General features: G+C 47.8%; 1 long non-coding RNA gene across 4 annotated transcripts in view; it reads right to left on the minus strand.

Moving 5' to 3' along the window:
- Positions 1 to 3258: 3258 nt before the first annotated feature.
- Positions 3259 to 15808, minus strand: part of LOC106732159 (uncharacterized) — a 34810-nt gene continuing 22260 nt past the window's right edge. For 2 of the 4 annotated variants that reach the window (XR_012896877.1, XR_012896876.1), the window contains 4 exons: positions 10223 to 10308; positions 9523 to 9621; positions 8691 to 9448; positions 3259 to 7546 (listed from right to left, as the gene is read on the minus strand). This is a non-coding gene — a long non-coding RNA (uncharacterized LOC106732159). Of the gene's footprint in view, positions 7547 to 8690; positions 9468 to 9522; positions 9622 to 10222; positions 14549 to 15808 lie in introns of all 4 variants that reach the window. The other 2 variants (XR_012896879.1, XR_012896878.1) reach the window with 2 other exon arrangements.

Here is a 15808-nt window from a genome sequence, read left to right on the forward strand (position 1 = left end):
GTTGTCAGCCCCTGAGACTTTCAACATCACAAGGGAGCTAATTGAACTCACCTCCTCGCCCGTCTCTTCCCCGGCACTGGAGTCAGCACCGAGACAGGGCAGACACTCAGCGCAGATGAGTCTTCTGTTCTCAGCTTCGGTAGGCGGAGCTCTCTGGCACCGGGGGCCTTGTTGGCACCAGGTACATACGGGTCAACAGAGGCATCGTTGGCACCAGTAATTATGGTTTCACTGGTGGCTTCATCAGCACCAGTATCTGTGGCGGCACCAGTAGCCTTGGCAGCACCGGCAACCCTGTCAGCACCAGCGGCCTCAGTGGCACCGGTCATGCCATTGGTGCAAGAAGGTCTGCCACCTTTGGCTCTGGGCCTATCGGTACCAGGAGATGGTATGGATCAGCACACGGCAGCAGCACTGCATCAGGGTGCACCTGGGGCTTTCCCACCTGCTGCAATGAGACCGCCTGCTCCAGTACATCAAGGCAAACCTGAATCAATGGCTCGGCACCAGCCTCACCACCTCTCACAGGCTCCCTTGTCGGCACCACCATGGTCTGCGTCAGACTCTTCATCAGAGTCCGATGTGGAATCAGTACGATCTGGGGCAACCTCACATAGATCCTCTCCCCAGCACCGATCCCGCTTACAGCACCGGTCCCGACACCAGGGATTCCAGCCTCACCAAATATGGCTGCCCCCGATCTAACTGCAGTGGCCTTTCTGGACACCTTGAGCCTACCACCAAATGCAAGTGTGGAGAAATCCCTGTAATATTATCACTCTCATATAACTTTGTATTAAGATCTTGTCCTTTTAGATATATCTTTAAGTGTTCGTATAGAATCTCTGTAACATTTATCCTATAACTTTGTATTAAGAGAAACTTTCCTTGTAAGAAAAAAAATGTCTTTTGAGCTCTCCCCTTTCCTTGATTGTCCTGTTGAAATGAATAAGGTGTGAATGGAGAATGAAAGGGGAGCACCTCCAGCAGCAGTTGCCAGGGTGGAGAAGGTCTGGGAGCCAGATCCAAGACAATACCTGTAAAATGAGCTCATTAAGAAGACTGGACATACAGACACCTTGGGAGTCAAGCAGCAAGTGCCTGCCTTTGGAAGAACTCTCTTTGAAGCAGCATGAAGAAAGGCAAGGTAATGACTAATTGGCTGCATGAGAGGGATAAATAGGAGGCATCTTGCAGAGGGACCCCGGGTTTTCGTCTTGTCAACATGGGAGCATCGATCCGGATGGTCAGAAGCCCGGCTCCACCCCTTCCCCTCCTAACTCACCTGGCCAGTGCAGTTAGGGGGAGCAACTTTTGGTAACAACAAGACGGAGTATGCTTGTGTGTGAGAGAGAGTGCATGAGTGTAATGTATCATATTCATATGATAAATATTGATTGATCTATGTATGTTCAATAAATGTGGCGTGTTGCCTTATCACCCTGAAAAAGATCCCGGGTGCTTCTTTTAAGCACAACACAAGGTCCAGCTCCATCGACTCAGGGCTCCGTCCAGTCTTGATCCAGGCACGCTGTCAGCAACCCCCTTGTTGAGAGCCTTTGCCTCGGAGTATGTAGGTAGCCCGCAGAGGTTGAGGGTCAGGGAGCGCAAGACCAACCACAGTCCCTGGCAACCTCCCAGGTGGCAGACCCAATCCAAGGCCAGCCGGTGGTAAGAGAGTTCTCGTCATCATCTCCGGACGAGGCCCTGGCTGACCAGCTCCGTCTATGCCATCTATGGATGCTAGAGCCCACTAGGAGCTGCTGTGCCATCTAGCAGCCAATTTGGGGGTGCAGGCAGATTCAGACTCCAAGATTGACATTTTGTTGGCAGATGCACCACCAAGACTGGCGCTGCCACTCTATAAGACAGTCTCTAAAATTACCACCCATCTATGACAGATGCCAGCATCCATCCTGCCTACTCAAAGGAGTAGAGAGGCATTATTTTGTCCCCCAGACCGGACAGGAACATTTATACTCTCATCCAGTCTGAGGCTCAATCGTAGTCCAGGTGGCAGGGCAAAAGGAGAGGTTGGATCAGCCAGAACCTACCCCCAAAAGCAAGGAGCTGAAAAAACTGGACCTGCTGGGTAGGAAGGCATATGCCACTGAAGGCCTTCCTCCGCACATTGCCAACCAACAGGTGATGTTGAGCAGGTATGCATAATACCTGGACGGTGGTAGATAAATTTAAAGAACGCTTGCCACAAGACGCCCACCAGGAGTTTGCAGCGCTTGGGGAGGCATAAGGATCTTGTGCAAAAAGGGGGTTTTGTGCAAAACAGACCGGTCCACACTGCTTGCTTTTGTGCAAAAACCCCTTGTGCAAAAACAGCTCGGAACAGATTATGCATATGGAGCGCAACAAAACGCTAATCAGTGCTTCTTTTGCATTGCCTCTTCCAGCAAAAGCCATAGTATAGACAAAGCCTCAAGGTATGTCTACACTAGCCCCCTAGTTCGAACTAGGGAGGCTAATGTAGGCATTCGAAGTTGCAAATGAAGCCCGGGATTTAAATATCCTGGCCTTCATTTGCATCTTCCCAGGCGCCGCCATTTTAAAATGTCCCTTAGTCCGAACTCCGTGCCCGCGGCTACACGCGGCACGGAGTAGGTTGTTCGAATTAGGATGTCTAATTTGAACTACTGTTACTCCTCGTAACGGTACATTAGCCTACATTAGCCTCCCTAGTTCGAACTAGGGGGCTAGTGTAGACATACCCTCAGAGAACATAAAGGACCATTCTTGAGATGATGCTATCTTGCTTTTTTTATTGCTAGTAGTGTCATTGAGCCCCTTTCTTAGGAGTTAGTTAGCCATCCACTTATTTCAGTCTCTACTCCTGTGTAGGTTATAGCTGGCTGCCCATCATCATCTTTAGCTGCAGAAGTTGACTACCTTTAAAACTGCTGATCTAGACTTGCCAGGCTTTCCCCCCAGCTTTATAAATGATGCTGTCCAGGAGAAGGACACTGCATTAATGGATATTATGGATGTGCTTTCTCTACTCCAGGCTGTATTGTTAGAGAGATGCAAACAAACCCACTGGGAAGTCTACTGAGCACAAGGCAGTTGAAAAATAATGGCAATATTAGAGAAGACCTGGCTATCATATACATTCTGAATAGACAGTGAATGTGACTCTTTATTGTGAAGATAGTAATTCATAAGCTCTTCTTGTCTTGTTTGTTTCTTTACACTAAAGAATGGACAGAGAAAATACTGTTATTTAATTTCAAAATGAAATGATCCTTTTTTAAATTGTTCTCTTCTGCAAGCTGTGTTGGTGTGGTCGTATGAACGACATCCTGTGGTTCTGAAACAGTTTTGAAGCAGAGAGTGAGACAGTGGTGTAATTGGGTGGACAAAAATGGTGTCGACTATGTAGCTCTGCTTCAGATTAAACCTGTGCCTGAACATTAAAGTTCAGATCTTCAATGACATTTAGGAGCCAAAATCCAACTGACAGACAATGAAATGTAGGCTCCTGAGTATCTGAATCACTTTTGAAAATGACAATGCCAGGGGTCTCAAACTCAATTTATCGTAGGGCCCATGACAGTCCTCAAATCCTCCTGGGCCGGCGGGTATCTGGCAGAGCTCCGGTGTGTGTGTGTGGGTGTGTGTAAGTGTGTGTGTGTGTGTGTGTGTGTCTTCCATGTGTCCCTCCTCACCATACATATCCCAGCCCTGTCTGCCACCCTGGGCAATTTAACCCCCCCAATCCTCACCACCATCACCACAGGCAACATGGTGGGACTAACGCAGCTTCTGGCCCAGGCGAGGTATGTGCAGAGCCATCCTATCCAAAGGGGGGCCCATGGCAGCTGCCCCAACTGACCTCTGGACAGAATGGTCCTCCATACTCATGTTAGCTCACAGAGCCCTGGGTGGGCTGGGGTTAGTCTGGATGCTCTCTTTCTAAAAAGCCTGCTTGCTTTCAAGAACGCCTTCTATCGAAAGAGCACTTTCGAAAGAAGGCGTTCTTCCTCGTGGAATTAGGTTTACCACCGTCGAAAGAAAAGCCGCATTCTTTCTATTTAATTTCGAAAGAACGCGGCTGCAGTCTAGACGCAGGTGAAGTTTTTTCGAAAAAAGGTTACTTTTTTCGAAAAAACCCCTGAGTCTGGACACAGCCTTGGTGCTGAAAGGAGAACACACTCTTCTTTTTAATTTCCCTTTTCAGCCCAGCTCCTTCTCAATGGAGCCACTTGCTGACTCTTATAATCACTTGCTCCCTCCCCAGCTGGGTCTGATAATTGAACAATGATAACTGGCCCTAGGCTTCTGACCCTTAAAGGGACAGCCCACCCTGTAACCTTCTGATTCTCTTCTCTTGTTTTCCACCCTTGAAAGTTAACTTTAAGGAGAAGCACCTGATTTAGTCCGTGCTAAGTAAAAGGATGTCAGGGTCAATCAGTGTAAAATTAATATTTCTTTAATCCGTTGATAGATCTTAATCATCTAGTTTAAACTTCTGCATGCAAAACATGCAAAAGCCTTACATATTTTTTTGGTGTCTGTTCTTCCCACTTTTTGTCATGTAGGCTTCTTTGAAAATTGCTTGGAACCACTTAGCGCTTAACCTACCACTGTCAGATGTTCAAAAGTCTGTGTTCTCTGCTGTTGCACTGGATAGCAATTGATTACTTTTTTACTATTTTTTTTTTTGCCCTATGTTATCCGTGAATCAGAGTTCAAGCCAAAATAGTAAATGAACACAATATTTTGAAAGTGAATTATAGTAGAAGCTGAAATGAATTAGTCCATTGATCCCATGGACAATTTCCATGATGCTTTAAAGTAAAATTTTTTGAAAAGTTAATAGCTTTCATGTAATTTAGAAACATCCCCAAACAGATTAGCAAATTGATTTGCAGGTGGAGGGCAGAGGGTTATTTGCCATGATGAAGTGACTGGAAATTATTTACCTGTGGTATGTGAGTAAATTTACAGGTGAGTTTTAAATTGAATGGGACTCTTGTGAAAGTGTTTGCAGGGCCTTAATATTATTTTGTCACAGTATCAAAAGGAGGGAACTAAAATTAAACAAAGAGAATGAAGCAATAGACCTTAGCCTGAATTACTATTATAATTGTTTATATAAGGTTTCAGTATTTTATAGGTTTTAATGGTACTGTGCAGGACAAGTAAGACACATGATTAAATTCTTCTCTCGCTTATGCTAGTTTCAATTTAAAGTAAGCAGAGACTGCATCACAGGTACTCCAGACTCACATCAGTGTAAATGAAAGCAGAATCTGATTCATTATGAGCTTGATTCTAATATCTATTACACTTGTGTATAATTGATACATGATCAGACCATATAGCTCTGTAGTCCTCGATAGCAGAAAGGCCTTAAGATTCTGAACTCTGTGGTGTTGTCTTTCTGGCTAGAAAGTACGGCAGAGCAGGGTTGTTTAAAAATGCTTAATCAGGAACCATACAAACTCCTGACTAAGCTTTTTAAATAACAAAGTTTAAGTTTAAAACCAGCAGGGCATAAGAAATTCCCAGTGCAGTGAGTACCAAATCATTAGTCTGAACCACTTTTAATTTCTGCTTGGAATTTGTTAGTGGAGTGGTGTGGTTAATTAAACTGTGTTCTCACTTTTGTATAAAAAAGCATGCCGTGATTGTACATTCATTTTTACTAATCAGAAGATTTTCAGAAACAGTGCAGCTAGCTACTGCTATCATTTTATTTTGGAATAGGGAATAAAATTCTCATAGAAAAGGCTTGCCCTCTGCTATGTATCAATCATCGCAGCATAAGAGCAGCAGGAATATCAGCTTGAAAGCCCAAGTGCAGTATAAATTGTATGGTAATGAAATAGCAATCTGTGCTATATATGGCAGGCAGGAGGAAGCCACAGCGTTCTCACCTCTACTCATGATTTTGTATATAGCCATATATAGAGACACATAGCTTTGGATCACATCTGCAATGGTGTAAATCAGGTGCAATACTATTCATTAGAGTGTAAAACCAGAGTAAGTGAGATCAGAATCAAGCCCGTGAACTCTTTTGACCACCCATTCACAATACGTTCTCTCTCATATCAGGGGATGTTGCCCTGTGTAGTTTTCCCCAGGATATAGGTTGAACGCATGGTGAACTCCAACCACAGTCCAGCCTACGGCTGTGATTCTCCTGTTACCGAGACTGGAGTAAATCAGGAGTGACGCCACTGAATCAACAGTTACACTAGTGAGAGAAGAAATTCGGTGGGAGTTAAAGGTGCTCATTGCATCCCTGCGGGTACTTGCATAATCAAGCCAGTAATCAGCAGGAGAGCTTGAGGAAAACTTCTGGTAGAATCTCTGGATAATAAGCAAATAGCACAAGGGAATTTTTAGATAACATTAAACCCTTTCCTCTCTGGATCACAGAGGCCTTGCCTCTTGCATCCTGCTTAGGAAATTAAGAATTGTAAAAAGTGTATTGGTAGCCTATGCAGTTTAAATCTAATGATCCTTTGTGGCAGATTGACAAAGAATAATTTTGGGTTTGCATGAGCCTGCCTTCAAAGGGTGCAGCTGGCTCCTAATGTGGCTGGTTTAACTCTGCTGGGCTCTGGTGAGAGTTTCTCTTATCTCCGCCATGTCAAGCAGTACCCCGTCCCATATTAAATAAATTCCACTGGGAATTCTCTTTCAAGTGAGTTTCAGATTCCCTCTCTCTAAGGATGTCAATTTAAAACTAGCTTTTCCCAAGTATTAGGGTACGTCTTCACTGCACAGCTATTTCGGAATAAGCTATTCCAGAATAGTTATTCCAAAATAGCTAATTTTGAAATAGCATGTCGACACTGCATGGAAGCCTCAAAATTAGTCCAAGATAGGCTTCCCTAATGTAGACATGCTATCTCTATTTAGAACCCCAGGAGGCACTGGTGAGGAATAACTTAAAATGACCCTGGTGAGGGGCTATTTCAAAATAGCACAAGTGGAAAGTCTACACATGGCGTATTTCGAAATAGCTATTTCAGAATAGGTGTTATTGCTCGTAGAATGAGGTTTACAGAAGTCAGAATAAGCCATCCAATATTTCGAATTTATTTTGAAGTAACGGAATTTCTGTGTATTCACATTGTTATTTCGAAATAATGCTAGTTATCTCAAAATAATGGTGCAGTGTAGATGGAACCCTTAGTGAACGTAGGGGCCAAATTCACTGCTCAGAGGAATTCCACTAAAACCAATGTATCTGCACTTGTTTGCGCCAGCAGTAAGTTTGGCCCTAAATTTCTGTCACTTGAATATTCATTGAGCACAAACGCAAAGTAGGAGTGAACTCCGCCAAAATAAATTCTTTGTATAAAGTTAAGAAAATCTTTGAATGAAGTGAATGTTTCAAAGCAAGTTTCGGCATGTAAAAGTTCGCAACAAAAGGCAAAGTGAATCTGGGCATCAAGGATGGGTTAAGGGGAAGCAAGAAAGCATAACACGTTAAAAGCAATAAACATAACGACCTTGTCCTGGATGAAGGTGGTTGGGTTTTTAAAACTCAGTTTATAAATGTCCTTGGGGGCACCGCCTTGTCAGCCGACGGTCAGGGCAGTGTGTGTGTGTATGTTTCCGAGAAAAGGTTTAACGTCCGTGCCTTTACTGCTAGGACCGGGGTCCCATCGCAGAGGGTGGCCAGCAGGCCAACAGACGCCCCGTTATATAGGAAGAGCTTATTACATCTTAGATTTCAGCTGCTAGAATTTCATAATTCCTTCGCAGCGGGCAGCCTTGGAGAAAGACTGAAAGATGCCCCAGTGGATCCTGTCACCTGGGAGTGACACAGATCCAAACGCCCAAGCTCTCCCTATATCTGTCCCTTTATGACCGGCTGAAGTTCTTTTAAATTGTGCTTGGTTCTGTTACAGCAACTGAAGGAGTCAGGTTAAAGCTTAAACAGTTACAGGTTTATTGAGGAAGCTTATAAATCATATGGTTGCAATGGCTATTCTATTTCTTAACTATTAGCAAAATATAGGTCTTAAAAATGGTTACAAAGAAGATAAAGATAGAAAAATAGAAATAATAGTACCAAGTAACAGCTTACTCTTTCTATGTGTACACTTAAGACAGAGGACCACATCCAGGTACCATTTTTACCCCCTTCTGTGCCTCTCGACTCCAGCATGTCAGGCCAGGGCCGGTCCCTCAATTCCTAGGAAAGACGAAAATACGAGGTGGGCGTCCCCATAGAACCTCGGGAGGTCAAACACCTAACCCGACCAGCAGGTAGAGGGTAGAATGACACACAAAGTGAGTGTGTGCTGGGCCCATCTTTTATAATCATGGGGTCACGTATTTCTCTTTCTTATCTGTAATGCCAATTGATGCTGGTCTGTCTGCTGTGAGACCAGTTCTTACAAGGGAGTTGTGAACTTAATTTACACTTGTAAGAGAGAATTGAGATGATTAAATTGGAAGTACAGGACATTGTTTTCTCAGTGGGAAATTCCCCTTCCAGGGACTGTGTGTGTTCGAATCAACATAGGTGCCAGCCGCAGCCTCGAGGCCAGCTTATTGACTTAACTGCTCTCTATCCACATATCTGTGTTTCAGCTTCTCAGGATCAGATGAGCCAGCATAGACTATGCTGATATTATTGCTCCTTCTCTGCCCTGTGCTTCAGAGAGGCAAATAAGATGGATGATATGGGGTTAGTCTGTCTGGCCACACGCCTATAAAGTGAAAAGAGTCTTAGTATTGGGCAAAGTTCATAGGCTCATGGTTGGAGCATACCCCATGATGTAATGTGTCCTATGCCTTCTTTGGTCTGGTGGTTTTCCTGCAACAAGAAACATAGTCCATCAGGGAAGGAAGCAGAAGCTTCCCCTGACCTCACTGGCCATCTCTGTCAGTTTCTGTTATCCCTCATTGTTGATCTTGCATTGCTTTGGTGAAAAATATGTAGTTCATCAGCGAGGCTGTGGGTGCTTCTCCTGTCCTTAATCCTCATCACTGGTCTCTGTTGTTCTCCGCCATCCCTCGTTGGTAGTCTTGTATGGAGCATTTGTGGCAAACACATAGTCTGCCAGGGGAGGCCAGGGGTGCCTTCCCTGATCTTGGTACTCAACAGAGGTCTCCGTCACTCTCCATTGTTCCGGTGATGTTGTATATCATTTTAGCGGCAAATACGTAGTCCATCGGGGAGGCTATGGGTGCTTTCCCTGATCTTGTCCTTCATTGGTGGCCTCGGTTGGTCATCAGCATCTCTTATTGATGGTCTCTTCTACCACCTGTAGAAAGATACAAAGCCCGTCGGGGAAGGAAACGGGTGATGTCCCTGGCTGGGTCCCTCCTAAGTGGGCTATCTCATGTATCTCTTTGATAGATAAGTCCATAGTCCATTAGGAAAGGCAGTGGCAGTGGGCATTTTCCCTCCCTCATTGGTGGTCTTGAAAGATCGGCAGTGTCTCTTGTTGGGGGTCTTTGGCACCTGTAGGAAGAAACAAAGCCTGTTGAGGAAAGAAGAGGGTGATGCCCCTGTCTGCGTCCCTTTTGGTGGCTGACCTCATGTGTCTTTTTGATAGCAAAGTCCACAGTCTGTCAGGGAACGCATCAATGGTCTCGGTCGGGTCAATATCCCTCGTCATCAGTCTTGTCTGGCATCTGTAGGGAGACACATAGTCTGTATGGAAAGACTCTGTATGGAATGGCTAGGGACACCATTCCTACCTATCCTGGCTAATAGCCATTGATGGACCTAACCGCCATGAATCTATCTAGCTCTTTTTCGAACCCTTTTAAAATTCTAGCTTTCACCGCATCCTCTGGCAAGGAGTTCCACAGGTTGACTGTGTGCTGAGTGAAGAAAAACTTCCTTTTGTTTGTTTTAAACCTGCTGCCTCTGAGGACGAAGGAGATGCAACTTCATAAAAAGTAAATTAATTGTGTAAAGTCAAGTAAAATACTTGAGTGTTTTCTTGTCCAATATTCACCCTCTTTCTCCTCTTAATCCACCTTTCTAATTTCATTGCCTGAGACACACAGAGATAAGTAATCAGTTCCATCTCAGATTAAGTCAGTGGCTCATTATTGGAACTCAAGGGTCCTCCTGGTATCCTGTCCTTTGCTCAAACCTACCTAGTCCCTGCCACGTGAAAGAGACCGTTTATTGCTTGGGATAAAGGGACAGGCTTCCTGCTATTTCTATTCTACTAGCAGCGATGCTCAAATTTAGCAATAATGTGAAATTTAGGATGATGCTGACCTCCTTTTGGCTCTCTCATCGTGCCTGCTGCTCCGCTGTGCTCTGCTCAGACAACAGGTTCATCACTGAACCTGCCCGCTGAAACTCTGAAAGGCAACAGAAGCAAGAAGAGGTTATTCTATTAGGCTCTAGCCTACATGAAGCTGAACTGCCCCTTTGAGATGCTCAGTTCCTTGCTCTGAGAAGACTCTGAGACAGCACCTCCGTGTGTTGTCAGAGTCAGGGCTCCTCTTGCCGGAAAATTTTTAGGATCAAATATATGTGGTGTGATGGAAGGATGAGTGGAATAGTCAGTGTTGTCCTCCACGAAACATGACACTTGCAGACCTGAATAATTGATCCCTTTGCGTTATCCGTGCATGACCCTTGTTGTGAAGGCCTGAACGTCAGGATTTCTGAGTGCTTTTCCCAGCTCTGCAACTGATGTCATTATATCCTTAATCAAGCCCCTTAACCTCTCTTATGTCCGTCTGTAAATTATGCTATATGGATGTTATAGGTAGGGCCCTACCAAACTGATGGCCATGAAAAATACGACATAGATCATGAAATCTGCTCTCCACCTATGAAATCTGGTCTTTTATGTGTCTTTACACTCTACAGATTTCAAGGGACGACACCAGCATTCCTCAAACTGGGGGGGGGGGGTTCTGACCCAAAAGGGAGTCAGAGGATTTTAGGGGGGTCACAGTATTGCCATCCTCACTTCTGTGCTGACTTCAGAGGTGGGCAGCGTACCATACCGTGCTATCCTTACTTTTGTACTGCTGCTGGCAGCAGCTCTGCCTTCAAAGCGAGGTCCCGACCAGCAATTGCCTCTCCCTAGCTGCCCAGCTCGGAAGGCAGCACTACCGCCAGCAGCAGTACAGACGTTAGAGTAGCAGTACTGCCACTCCACAATAACCTTGCTCCCCCAAACTCTCCAGAACCCCTACACTTACAACACTGTGAAATTTCAGATTTAAATAGTTGAAATCATTAATTGGCCATTTTTAAAATCCTCTCGCTGTGAAATTGTTTGTAAAGCTTATTTAGAAATTCAAACAAAAGGTATTAAAAGAAATAAAATTCTTACGTTTTGAAACTGAGCCTGAAGGGCGTCTGAATCTCCATGGGTTTTACTCCTCCTTACTTAGGATTGTGATTAACTTCACTGATTACCCAGCAAGGGAGAGAGTATACAGATGAGAAAGGGAATGAAGGAAAATATGGCTAAGACCCCACACTGTGAATGAATTGCGAAAAGCTCATTCCAGGCAACATGTTGGGCTCATAACATTTGATTGACAGATTTCACAGAATTTTTCCACTCAAGTGTAACTTACTCTTCTGAGCGCCTAAAGGGATGTGACCTGATGATGTTAATGTTCTGCTTCCAGATTAACACTCTTACATGCTTATCCTGTGCAATGACTATGTAAAAGGAGCAATCTGCCATGCATAACCTGGGAGGACACAGCAGAGATAAAAGTGGGCAGAGAGGAAGATTTATATTTAAGAAAGCAAGAAGGGGGAGGGATTGAAATGGGAATTGGACAGTCTTGGCCTACTCTATCCAAGATGCAGAATTCATGACAAAAAGAGTAGCAGGCTTACCAAGAGTCCTGACTAAAATTTGATATAGGTAGAGGGACTGACAGACTTGCCAGATGCCTGGGCAAGGTGGAGAGGGGCAGAGTCCTGAAAGGGGCGGGGCCTTGGGTGAAAGGGGCGGAGCCAGCCCTCAGTGCCACCGGGAGCATGTTACACTGGCTCCTCCAGCCTCAAGCAAGCCCTGAAAGCTATCCAGTGTGCCACACAATGCTCTGGCGGCCCAAGATGGTGGGTGAAAGCTGGTACCTGATATAAGTTGTTAAGCATTTGAAAGACAGCTATTCATAATCATTGAAGGGTCTGCGTAGTCTTAGTCAGGAGCGGCCCTAGACGAGCTGCCGGCAACTGGTGCCCTAGGCAAAACGCACGATCGGCGTGCGATTGGCACCCTCGCCTCCAAAGCCCTCAATGGCTGATTATCTTGGCACACTAGGCAACCGCCTAGTTTGCCTGTATTGACGGGCCCCCACTAGTCTCAGTGGTACATCTCCTACACAGAGTCCAAACCCTATCGTGCAAGCAGGGCTGTTTGGAATGCAGGAGTCGCTGCCCTGGATCAAGGGAGACTTCATAAGAGAGAGCAAGCTCTGAACAAAGCCAAGGGGCTATTGGTATCTACGCAGCACAATGACAGGCAGGCCAGAGCGATCAGAGAAAGAGATTTGCTTTCAAGGGATGTAAGACACTCGCTTTCTTCTTTTTTGCTCCATAAATGAGCTGAGGGAGACGTATCTGGCTTAGCTTCTGAGAAGAGTGAATCTAAATATGTTGAGCAACCCTTTCTGTTTGTTTTAAAAGCATTTCCTCTCTGTTTTCAATACAATTTGACTTTATGGTCACTGTGGTATGGGCAGTTTCACAGAGTGATCCCTAAAGACAGAGGCGTAGTGAAGGAGGTGTGGGGGGGGGGCAATTGCCCCCAGGCGCCACGCTAGGGGGCGCCGGGCCGGGGTGAGAGCGAGCACATGCTGCGCAGGCTCACCTGGCATGGGCAGCAAGTTCTATGGCCAGCCCTCCCCTGGCCCCGGGCTGGCCCTGCCGGGCGCAGAGTTCAATCAGCTCCCCCTTGCTCGCGCACACTGTGCACGGCAGGGACGGGGCTGGGGGCAGCAATATAACTCGCCGACCATGCCAGCATTCAGTCGTCTCTCCCTTGCCTGCGCACGCTGCGCAGCGTTCCCAGGTGACCAGGGAGACGCCCGGGTGTGACGTGACATCATGGCCCAGGACTTTAAAAGTGTTTGGGGCCGCGTAGTGCTGGCCTAGCTTCCGGTTCAGAGTCTGGGGACTTTTGGGGCCCAAGCACTGACTCCGGCCCCGCAAGTGGAAGTCAGAAGGTATGGGAAGGGGAAAACTAGGGGGAAGGGATGAGAGAGGAAGGAGCTTGTGCAGAGGTGGAAGGGAGAGGGAAGGTACAAATGGCAGGGGGGCAAGTGCAGACAACGAGGAAAAGGGCAGGAGGGGAGGTGTCAGTGGGAGGGGGACAGGGTGATGCTGAGAGAGGAGAGGGTAAGGGCATTGGGGGCTAGAGGGGGAGGGGGAGGTGCTGGGAGAAAGCTTGAAAGAAGGGGTGGGCATGAGAAAAGCGGGGATGGAGCAAGTCATGTGAGAGGGCACAGGGGCATGAGAGGAATGGGGGCAGAAAGCGGTGGGGGGTGGGCACCAGGGAAAAAGAGGGCAAAGGGGGCAAGGGCAGTGAGGGAAGGGGGAGGCACAAGGAGGGGGCAGAGCTAAGGGAAGGTGCAGGTGCCAGGAGATTCTGGGGGTGAAGCAGAAGGGCAGACACCTGCAGGGGAGGGACCAGCACCAGAGGAGAGAGGCAGGGCAGGTTTGTAGAGGCAGGTGTTCGAAGAGGGGATGAGGAGGGGTAGCTCACCTGATCAGAGTGGGGCTACTGGAGGGGTGGGCACAGCAGTGAGAGAAGGGCTGGTAGAGGGGGTCAGGTCGCAGGAGAGCTGAGGGAGGGAGAAGGGAAGGAGTCAGGATAGCAGAAGAGAGTGAAGGGTTGGGGGGCAGCAGGCACCAGGGGAGCTGATGGAGCAAGGAGAGGAGACATGGCAGCAGAGAGAAAAGGTAAAGGTTTAAAAATATTTATTAATAACTTGGTATGCTGCCCACGGCCAGTTTGTTTGCGCCCCGCGGTGCAGTTTGGGTTTATATGGGGATTAACATGTGGCTGGCGAGTGGGAGCCAAAACAAAAAAGTAGTCAGTGTAATGAGCTTCTGTTGATATGCATTTTAGTAGTTAAATTCTTGGACTGTCATTGCTCATGAAAAGTGCTGTCACATGGGTAGAAATCGGGTAAATATTGCATTTTATTAATATCTGCAGAGCTGACTTAAATGGGATCTGTGTGTTGTGTAATCCTGCCTTAATCTTTGTATTCATGCCTGTCAGTGTGAGAGAAGCTATTTGTATATATTTGCTTGCATATGCAACCACACTAAAGTTGAGGCCCTCAGCATGTTCTGTAAGTATCAGTGTGGCCCCTGGGGCTTCCAAAGTTGAGTTGCCCTAGCTCATCTCTGACAGGTGTCTGTCTAACCTGGTCTTAAATATCTCCAGTGATGGAAATTCTGCAATCTCCTAGGCAATTTATTCCAGTGTTTAACCACCCTGACAGGCAGGAAGTTTTTCCTAATGTCCAACCTAAACCTCCGTTGCTGCAATTTAAGCCCATTGCTTCTCATCCTAACGTCAGAGGCCAAGGAGAACAATTTTTCTTCCTCCTCCTTATGGGTACGTCTACACTACAGCGCTAGTTCGAACTAACTTAGTTCGAATTAGTTAATTCGAACTAAGCTAGTTCGAACTAGCGCATCTAGAACTAAAAACTAGTTCGAACTAGCGTTTTGCTAGTTCGAACTAGCGCGTCCACACTGATTGGACGCAGGGGGGCATTTAAGGGCAGCTGAAACCGGTTCTGGCAGGGCATCAGGTCAGCAGTTGCTTTGTGTGGCTGCTGTCTGAGGCTATCTGAGGCTCGTGCTTAAAGGGACCCCCCCTGGACAGCCGGTTCTCAGCTTTTCCTGCTTGCTTGCCAACCTCGCCGAGGGACAGCAAAGCGTCGGTCTCTGTGCCCGTCTGTGTCGGTGCTTCCCTTCGGGGGGGACCGCCGCAGGTGGCAACATGGAGCCACGGCTCGCCCTGCACCTTCTGGTGCACGTTCTGGACTTGCTGCTGCAAGCCTGCCAGCAATGGCTCGAGGCTGCCTGGCACCACCTGGGGAACGTCAGCCCCCTGCCTCTCCGCCTGGCCGCCCTGGGGGCCGTGGAGGAGCCGCGGCGGCGCCCCGGCACCGGCGTGCCCCGCCGCATCTGGCGTCTGGACACCAGCAGCGACTGGTGGGACCGCATCGTCCTGGAGCACTGGGACGACCGACAGTGGACCCAGAACTTTAGGATGAGGAGGGACACCTTCCTGGAGCTCTGCGAGTGGCTCGCCCCTGCCCTGCAAAGAAGGGACACTCACATGAGGCCCGCCATCCCCCTCCAGAAGCGGGTGGCCATCGCCCTCTGGAAGCTCTCCACGCCGGACAGCTACCGATCCGTCGGGAACCAGTTCGGCGTGGGGAGATCCACTGTCGGAGCAGTGCTCATGCAGGTACGGCGCTCGTCGGCCACCGAGCCGGGGGGGAGGGGGGCTGCGAGGAGGGGATGGGCCGCCCCAGGGACAAAGGGGGGGGCGGGAGGAGGCGAAAGCGCCCCGCACCGGAGGGGTCGGGCTGTCCCGGCCGTACTACACGCCGCCAGGGGGGTTGCTTCCGGGAGTGGGGCGCGGGGCACTGCCAGGGCACGCACGCTCCCAGCCACCCGGGCGCCCCACTGATTGACGCTTTGCTGTGTCTCTCTCCGCAGGTGGTCAAGGCCATCAACCGGGTGCTGCTCCGCAGGGTGGTCCGCCTCGCCAACCCGGATGCCGTCATCCGGGGATTCGGCGCCCTCGGCTTCCCCAACTGCGGGGGGGCCATCGACGGGACGCACATCCCCATC

The sequence above is a fragment of the Pelodiscus sinensis genome, chromosome 20 (genome assembly GCF_049634645.1).
Source record: "Pelodiscus sinensis isolate JC-2024 chromosome 20, ASM4963464v1, whole genome shotgun sequence".
Taxonomy (NCBI): domain Eukaryota; kingdom Metazoa; phylum Chordata; order Testudines; family Trionychidae; genus Pelodiscus; species Pelodiscus sinensis.